Source organism: Monodelphis domestica, chromosome 2, assembly GCF_027887165.1.
Source record: "Monodelphis domestica isolate mMonDom1 chromosome 2, mMonDom1.pri, whole genome shotgun sequence".
In the NCBI taxonomy this organism is placed as follows: Eukaryota; Metazoa; Chordata; class Mammalia; order Didelphimorphia; family Didelphidae; genus Monodelphis; species Monodelphis domestica.
In genome coordinates, this window is record NC_077228.1 from 126,820,177 (window position 1) to 126,828,446 (window position 8,270).

An 8,270-nucleotide genomic window follows, 5' to 3' on the forward strand; every position below is an offset into this window, starting at 1 on the left:
ATGGCCCAATTTGTTGTTCTGTCAGTAGTCACTTGACAAATGTTTGTTAGAACTGTAAAGAAATCATACCCTGAATGCTATGTTTGAAGAAACTACTGCTATTTGACGTCAGTTGCAACTAGTTAAAACTACAAAGTTTGCTCTTTTTGTTTGTAAGGACATTGAGGTAATCAGGAGTTTAGATGAAGGTAAACCAAATAATCAAAGTCTGAACTAGGATGAGAGAAGAGGAATGAAGAAGCAAGAATTGTTTAGAAATTGTACTTCTATCAAGGAAAAAAAAACACTAACAGACAACTGAGGACAGCTGCTGTTTGCCTTTTGGCTTTGGAAGGAATTTGCTAATTGTAGCTGAAATGCTTTTGAGCAAATAATAACACAGCATGAGAAAAATTGGAGGAAATCTTAGAAAAGATAATAAGATAGATTGTAAAATAAGCCTTGCTAAGAAACTCCCCAGCAACAGGGTACCCAGAGAAATGAGTAAGCACTTCAAAGAGATAGTTTGACATGATAGCTAGCCATGAGAATTATAACTTTATAAGAACTAAGGGGAAGCGCTATAATGGAAAGAGAATCTGAGTTTTAGAAGGGATGAAGGGCAAGGTGAATTTTCAAGTGACCTGAAGAAAATATACTGTGGTTCTGCCAGTGTCAAGAAATGGTGACAAGTGAATAAATTGCAGATTGATTCCCCCTGGTAAAAGAGAAGTTGAAAGGGCTAGCAGGATGATTTCCTGCTATTCAAATTATAAGAGAAAATAGATTATTGCTTTAAACCATGAAAATGGTTTAAAGGGGAAAAATTAAACTCTAAAGAGGCAGAGAGTAATCTTCCTAATTTTGTGAGGAAACTATAGAGTAGAAGAACATTGAGAGGTAAGAAGAGAAATCGCTGAACTTTTGGATGGCATACTAGGTATATAGGTCTTCTATGAGAGTGCCACCATCAAAACTCTGCAGAGGTAGCAACTTTTGTGCTGAGGAATGAAGAGGAGTATCAGAGGTCACACAAGTACCACCAGGTGAGGGCCCATCTAGAAGTCATCAGGGGAAAAAAATAGACAGATAATAGTGGCTTTGTGAGACTATTTTCTAAGTAGTATGAGAGGCAATGTTATTTTGTGAATAGAACATGCTGCAAGGAGTCCTGCCTTGGAAAATTACTCAATATATTAACCTAGAAATACTATTTAAACTCTTGGAGTCTGTTTCTTTATCTATAAAACTGGTAGCACCTTCTAAACAGTTATTGTGAGGATCAACACATTCAATGTCGATTCCAGGCCTTATACAAATGTTAGCAATTAATATTAAGATCAGTCTGGGGGACAGATTGGTGTCAGGTTGGTGGCTCATTGAATGGAGAACCAGGTCTCAAGGTGAGAGGTCCTGGGTTCCTATCTGGCCATGGACACTTTCTAGCTGTATGTGGCCTTGGGCAAGTCACTTACCCCTAATTGCTTAACCCTGTTCTTCTACCTTGGATCCAATACATAGTATTAATTCTAAGATAGAAGGTAAAGGATGTAAAAATAGAGTAAGATAGACAACATATATGCTGATCTAGTACAAATAAAAGAACCATTTTCTACCTTCTGGGTCAATTTTGGGGATGTTAAGGTAAGCTTCTTTAGACTAAATTCCATTTTATACTTCTGGTGATTAATTTGAAAACAAATGATAACTATAGATGAAACTTAGAAATGATTACTAGGTATTAGGAAGCCCAGGGCATAAAACTAAAGACTTTAGGGACATGGATGCTCTTTTCATCACTGCTATGAATTAAATGTTGGCATTTCATAAAAAAGGACAGATTTATAAAATGAGCAGTTAGTTTAGAAGATGGTGTTTGAGAATAGGCCTTGGAGTTCTGAACCAGAGATGATGCTTTAAAATTCTTGTTGACTAGCAATGCATGAGAATAATAACTCCTTGGCCAGAGATGAAAGGTATCTGATAAGGCATACTCAAATTTCATTTGTCTAACAATTAGTGAGTCTGAAGAGAAATTCATAATGAAGAGAGAGGAAAAAGTACTGTTCAGATATATTCTCTAAATCACAAACCAAGGAGAATACCAAATGAGACGCAGAAAGAACCCTCTAGAAAGACTTTAAGCAGAGATTAGAAGCCCACTTCTGAGGAATGTTATAGTGGGGGGGTTCATTTTCTATATGGATTGGACTACATGTCTTCTGAGATTCACTTCCAACTCTTACATTCTGTGATTCTGTAATAGTTTTGCTTTGGATACTATAAATCTTCCTTGGTGAAATCATTGGTAGAGAGAGGCATTCATTGGAATTCATTTAAAAAACAAAAGATAAAAAAGGTAAATTGCCCAAATGGACAGAGTCCTCCTAGCTTCTCTCCTCCCCCTCTCTTTTCCTCTCCTGCTCCCACTCTTTCTTATATGTGTGTATATATGTACACATATGTGTGTTTTCATGTTCAAATATTTGTTTCCAATATAAAGCATTTTAAATTCTATTGAAGCAGAAAACACTAACATATATAAATATAACTTTTGGGGGCACTTGGTGCAATCAGGAAAAACTTTATAAAATGTGATACTAGAGGTGAGTTTTAAAGGAAATAAAGGATTCTAAGAGGCAGAAATGAAAAACAAGGGCATTTCTGGCTTTGAGGAGAGGTTGTGCAAAGGCACAGAAACAGAAGATAGAGTGTATGTGTTTCTGTAAGGTGAAACTGGGAGAGAAAGGCAGGAGGGGAGGGGAGGGAGAGGGAGAGGGAAGGATGGAAAAGTAGGTTGAGGCTGAGTGTGAAGGGAGTTGAATGCTAGAGTCATTTATAGAAGAGGTAGCATTGTACTTTCAGAAAACATTTCAAAGCATTTTATTTGAAAGGCAGCAGTGGTGGGAAAATAGAGAGGCATCACAATCATTTTCCAACATCTGGATGAACAAATCCTCCAAACACCTAATGACCAGAAAAGGAAAGTCTCCCCTCCCTATTGAAGGAGAAATAAAACATAACCAACTATGAAAGGATACAGTAAAGTGGATGGTCTCATCCACTTGTAGTTTTTCTAACTGGACTCATTTAACCATTGTAAAACTATTTAGTCACCGCCCTTTGTCTCCTGCCAGGTATATAGCCAATATTCTCTCAGAAATCTCTCTTTTCCCCTTCAATGATTTCTCCTCCCTTTACTCTTTCCTCTCCTTTGAAATGCTTTACTTGCCTATCCTAAATTGCCACAGCATGCTTCTGATTGGCAGTATACTCTAAAAGGTATATACTACATAGGTATAAGAAAAGCCTGAAAAGTTATCAAAACCAAATCTGTTCCCTCGATGCTGCTTTTTTTTTTCAGTTTGGCCTTCTATCTTCTATCTATAATCATCTGATCCCTATTAATGGAGCCATGTCTGCTTGCAAGCGGAAAAAGGAAAGAAAAGAAAAGTTAAATACCCCATCTTGATCTCGGCCCAGGTGAGAATTCAGTGATATTACAAAGCATTCTGGGGAAGTGGAGCAAGGACTTCTGGGGATTGAAGTCCTGGATTCAAGTCTCCATTTTTACACTACATGATCATAGCAGTATCTTCAACTGTAAAATGAAGGGTTTGACTGAATAGAAGTTCTAATTTTTAATCCGTGATCCTTCAAATAACAGTGAAGACATAATAATTCATTACAGACAATATCCAAAAAAAGGATCACTTAGACTGATGACATATATGTCTATGGACATGGGAATAAAGGAGGGGGTAATAAACAAGTCAAATTGGATATTTTAACACAGAGAGATGACTTTATAGTTATAGGTTCCAATGATACCTAGAAGGATGTGACTCAACACCAATAGAAAGGTATATCTCTTTTTAACAATATATTAGAACAAAGCAACAGAAGGGTAATATTGCATATCAAGAGGCTATTCACAGGTGAGACAAACCACCAACTTGCAGATGAGAAGATGGAAGAAGATGTTGGGATCATGAGCAATGGCAGAATAATGGAAACATTATACTGAATGTATACTATAGATTAACCATAAAAATATAGCAATTAGATGAGAAAAGTTTGGGAAATATATTACAATCTAGATTGCATAAAGGCATAATATTATCATGAAGGACTCCACTTATTTGGGCATTTTCTCTAGCTCTCTTCTAAAAATAGAATGAGTGAAAAGTTTTCATTTTCCCATAATAATAATAATTACATTCTTCAAAAGATAAAAGAAGTAGGGACAAGTGTTACTCTCTGGGTTTCCTTCAGATCTATAAGGATGAGCTTGTCAAAGAAGAGAAAAAGGAAACTTTAATGTAAAGTAGCTGTTTCCTCTTAAAGTACATGATAGATGAAGGGAAAAGTTTGCAGCATTGAAAGCTAAACTTGAGGAAGGTGGATGGCAAAGCATTCAAAGAAAAGATGGGAATCCAGCCTACAATTTTACAGAGGAAGTCAGGCCAACAGATGTTGGCCTAGAATGTTCTCAAACCCTAAATTTTGATCACTCACACACACACACACACACACACACACACACACACACACACACACACACAATTCTAATGAAAAAGGAATGGATATCTAAAAGAATATGCTTGCATAAAGAATTCTCATAATGATCCCCTGTCGCAAGAGATCTTTGAATGGTGTTAGGATGTCAACTTGTAAGGAAACATTGAAAAATGTACTCCTCAACGGTGGACTAAATTTGATAATTTCCAAGGTTTCTACCAAAGAGTTTCTGTAATGTTTTGAAATACCTTTTAATCTCCCACTTAACTGGATATATTGGATCAAGAAGTATCCATCCAATCAGGATTGCCTGGAATAAGAGATGGCATTTATAAGGAAAGGATTAATTAATCTGGACATTTATAACCCTTCATCAAAATGATCCCCAAGCTCTAGTAAACAAAATTTGAGAGAGATAAATACTGAGAGAGAATGGGAGGTGGGGTGGAGAGGAAGCAATTCACATTTCATCATTTACCAGCCTCAGGTCTTATAATAGCAGAGAGGAGGTGGCATCCCACCATACAGAAGCAGACAACATGTCACAGATGCAGAATTTCTCTCCATCTGAACTCATATCCCCTAAATGGCATTTCACCCCCTTCAGACACTATTAAGAGACATTGCGAGAATGTTCTTTTTTTGAGAAGTGTCACATAAAGTAGCTTCCTGGCCTGGTTGGCAGAAGATCATATTTTCTGATGTCTCATTTCACTTTTCATTAAATTTAGAATGCCATCTATATACACTTATTTAGGGTTTTTTAAATCTCTATAGCTAATGCCACAGCTATCTGTCAAACCACAAATATACTAAAATAAAGAATACACTGCTCTCCATGTATCTGATTTGGAACAGAAAGAGGGGGAAAGAGTTTTTTAAACAATCACAAAACTATCCTGTATTTTTCTCTCCCCAGATGCTTTTTCTAAGGATCCATATTATCTTGGGTAATATTTTGTAAGAAAAGCATAATGGTGGAACAGAGACTTTCCCTTCCTAAATGCAAAAGTTCTATTCAAAGATTAAGGCAAAAGCACAATGTGGGAACACAAGCATTGCACTGGTGGCAGAAGATCTGAGTTCCAGTCTACGATTGCTATTTTCTATGATTTTGTTCAAGAAATTTCACTTTTCCTGGGTATCCATTCTCTTATCTATAAAATAAGAGATAAGGAAGTGATGATATTTAAAATGTTTTCCAAATACAAAAATGTATCAGTTATGCCACCAAATCAACCACAAATGAATCCATTAAATGAGATAGACTGAATATTTGACTGCAATTTCTTTTCTTTTTGTTTGTTGGTTGTTTTTTGTGTTTGTTTTTTTTTTCATTGTCAAGCTGAGGGCAAACTAAGGGTTATTCAGATGACTAAAGGTGCTGAATTGACCAGGAATTGTAATGATATTCAATTTGATTTGCTCCTATAAATTGGTACAAAGTTCTCTGGATTCCCTCTTTTCCTTCACTTCTGAGAAATCCTAGTTTCATTCAGGGCATAGCTACATTACACCTTGCCTCATCACCTAAACTGTTAATGTTCGCTTTTTCTTGAATATACGTTTTGTATATTATTTGTGCATAGTTTGTATTTTTAAAAACAATGTACATGATGTATACATGTAGTTGAATGTAAACTCCTTGAGGTCAAGGACTTTGGACTTTCTGTCTTTGTATCCCTAGCAAAACACTTGCATACAGTAAGAAAATGTTTATTGAATCAAATTATTGCATTTAATGCTTTCTATACAGTAAATTCAATGTTCAGCTTATAACTAATTCAGATGAGTACATTTCATTGATGAGTGTGAAATTTTCAAACTGGGTTATTTGACTAAGAGAAAAATATCTGTAAAATTACTTCAAGGTATCTCAGATATTTGGAGTAGCAAAGCCAGAAGTCAGCTTAGAAAGATCCTAACATAAATCTGAAGCTATTTTGTGATTAAGAAATGAAAGAGAAAAACATATGGCTGTTTCCAAATATATGAATGATTGACTGTATTTTTTACTTTTCATCAGATGTTGTGACGTCACCTAGATGGAGCCAAAGATTTGTTTCACTCATGCACAGGCTGCGTATGTAAATTCTCCTAAATTAGATTGATTAAGTCAGATTCTGCCCTATTATTCCCCTACACTCTGGCAAAGATTATATTAAACATGTTCAAATATATTACTGAACCGTCCAAGTATTTTCTACCTAGCTCTCGGCATATATGGCAGGAGAAGGGTGGGTGGTTCAGGAATGGGTGCTGAGCAATAACAATAACTAACACTTCATATAACACTTTAAGGTTTTTGAAGCACTTTTCATATTATTTTTACCTTCTGAACATGAAGTTAATTAACCAATAAACATTTATTAAATGTCTAATAAGAGCTCGATAGGTCAGAGGAAGGGTAAACATGGAGAAAAAAAATTAAGTAACCCCTGTCCTTAATGAACTTATTGAAACTCACTATTCAGAATGTCAAATCATGTATTGATTTAGTATGGTTACCCAAATGTACTTCTAGATGCTTCCCAAAATCTACCTTTATAGTTCCTCTGCCTCTTCACTCTTATGTTGGTGTCTGCTCTAGCTGTTAAAAATCTCACAGCAACAAGAAGACATCTGTATCCCTGAACACCTCCTGGCTAATGGGAATTTGAACATGTGAAACTGATGGCAGCCAAAGAGGAGAAAATGAGCAGCATAAAAGTAAAGGAAATGGCATCCAGAGTTGTCATTTTTGAAATCCAACTATATGTTGATTGATGTAACTGACATTTTTAAAGTTCTGTCACAGCTGAAATATAAAGTTGTCTCTGCATTGGATATTGATGGATACCCTAAAATATGCAAATAATAGGACAAATCACTTTTTACATGTTGGGATGATGGAAATAGCCATGAAACCAAAGGGAAGGAGGGGAAAAGAAGGATTAGATAGCATACATTCAAAAGGTAAAGAAAAAGTCTTTCTCACACCTATGCCATTACCATTGAGCTAAGAAAATTATGATTAGTTATCTAAGCTATCTGTTAATGACTCCCTTTCACATCTGCTGAGAGTCCTTCAATTACTTGTCATTCCCAACCAAAAGCACATTGACCCTGGCTTATAGATGTGAAAACAACAGCTTTTCTTCCATAAAAATCTATTGATGAGCTGAACTGGTATTGATATAAATGCAGTCAGAGTAACTTGCAGTTCTCTGAGAAAGATATGTATTTCATTGATGACATTTACAGTATCCCATCAATATGGGGGGAGTACTATTAGTAGTTAATTAGCCATTTTTATTAACATGAATATAACATGAAATCTAATAGTAAGTGTTAAGGATATAAAACACAGCAGTGACCTACCTATATGTCAAGTGATTCTTTTTAGCTTCTTTTAAATTAAAATTGTTGATAGAAAAAATTGAACAATAGATTTGAAAGGAAGTTCTGGAAAGTCATTTAGTCTATTCACCTTTTATAAAAATCATGACAGGCAATTTAACTAGGTAGATTTAAAAACTTATAGAGAAAAATGTTTACATTCTACCATTACAAACTTTTAAAAACTGTTACCTTATGACTTAGAGTCAATACAAGTATTACTTCTAAGGCAGAAGAATGGAAAGGGTTAGGAAATTGGGGTTAAGTGACTTGCCCAGGGGCACACATCTAGGAAGTGCCTGAGACCAGATCTAAACCCAGGACCTCCCATCTCCAGTCCTAATGCTCTATCCATGGAGCCACCTCTCTGTCTGTCTACCATTATCAAATAA